Source organism: Heterodontus francisci, unplaced genomic scaffold (assembly GCF_036365525.1).
Source record: "Heterodontus francisci isolate sHetFra1 unplaced genomic scaffold, sHetFra1.hap1 HAP1_SCAFFOLD_330, whole genome shotgun sequence".
Taxonomy (NCBI): domain Eukaryota; kingdom Metazoa; phylum Chordata; class Chondrichthyes; order Heterodontiformes; family Heterodontidae; genus Heterodontus; species Heterodontus francisci.
The window spans coordinates 1,770,638-1,772,228 of NW_027141448.1; the positions used below are offsets into that span (position 1 = coordinate 1,770,638).

Here is a 1,591-nt window from a genome sequence, read left to right on the forward strand (position 1 = left end):
TCCAGACCCTGCTTTCTGAGCCTTCGCTGCTTTCGGCTTGACCTTGCTCTTCCATGTCTGCACTTTCTTCAGCGCCTTTCCGCCCGCCGCACTCTTGCCTTTTTTGACCTTCTTCGCAGGAGACTTTTTCTGAAGCGCTGCTTTCTTCACCACCTTATTTGGCTTTGCCGCCGCCTTGCTGCTCGTTTTCTTGGCTGTTACTTTCTTTGTTGTCACTTTCACGTCTGCTGGTTTCTTCACTAAAGATTTCTTGTCTGCTGGTTTCTTCACTGAAGATTTCTTGTGTGCTGGTTTCTTCACCTACTTTCCCACTTTTCCCTAGGTTTTCCTTCTTGCTGATTTTGAAGGAGCCGGAGGCTCCCTGTCCCTTGCTCTGCACCAGGGAGCCTTTCTTCACATTCCTCTTGATACTTTGCTTGATCTGGGTTTTGAGCTTCTCCTGAGCGGTGGCAGACCTGCAAGGAATCAACTACCAGCTAGCGTATAAAGCGAGACCAAGGCTCAGGGCCTTCAGTTACCTGGAGGGGAGTCGGAGAGGCAGCGGATCCTGTGAGGAACCACAATCCAGGAAGGATGAGAAGGTCATTGTCAGGGTACAGAGGAGATTAAGTTAAAGATTTACCAGTTTATAAGCAAGCGCAGAGCCAAGGAACGGTGCTGGGGCAGATCAAATAATAGGAAGCTGTGATCAGTTGGAAGGCAAGAGTGATGAAATGACAGAAGAGATGTTGGTGCAAGGCAAAAGTCAGGGAAAGAAAAAGTAACATTGTGTAAGCACAGATACCAGGAGTGGGGTTTGAACCCACGCAGATACATGTTTATTGAATATTAAGTCCAACACCTTAACCACTCGACCATCCTGGTACATTAACCAACCACTGAAAATGAAATTTAATGTGATCCGGGTGCCATCTGGCCTTTCACAATTTTAAGTTATGACTCCTCTCCCATGCTGAATTGGACCCTTCATTATTTATGAACCTCAATCGGATCACCCCTCAGTCTAGGTTTCTCTAAGGTGTAGGGTCCCAACTCTTTTAGTCTAACTTGATAACCAAGATGTCTTATACTGGGAATTCGTCGAATGTCTCTCCTCTGTACCCTTTCCAAAGCCTCAATATCACCCATCATGTGAGGAGACCAAGACTGGATACAATATTCCAAGTGAGTCCTGACCAAGGTTTCATAAAAGGACAAATTCGGGACATCTCAGATACTGAAGGAGTCCATGTCCAGAAGCAGCAAGACCTGGACAACATTCAGACTTGGGCTGCTAAGTGGCAAGTAACATTCACACCACATAAGTACCAGGCAATGACCATCTCCAACAAGAGAGAATGTAACCATCTCCCTTTGACGTTCAACAGCATTACCATCGCTGAATCCCCCCACCATCAACATCCTGGGGGTTACCATTGACAAAAGCTTAACTGGACCATTCATATACATACTCTGGCGACAAGAGTAAAGCAGATAGTGGGAATTCTGTGATGAGTAACTCAGCGCAAGGCACATGGTGAAATGCTCATTAGGAGAGCTGGAGAAATGGACTGGTCAGGTGGGCAGAAAAGTGGCAAATGGAATTCAACTT

The 1,591-nt window shown here is 46.3% G+C and overlaps 1 non-coding gene across 1 annotated transcript; it reads right to left on the bottom strand.

Annotated features, from left to right (window-relative positions):
- Positions 1 to 781: 781 nt before the first annotated feature.
- On the bottom strand, positions 782 to 864 carry trnal-uaa (transfer RNA leucine (anticodon UAA)). Its single transcript has one exon. It is a non-coding gene; the product is annotated as a tRNA-Leu (tRNA).
- Positions 865 to 1,591: the final 727 nt, after the last annotated feature.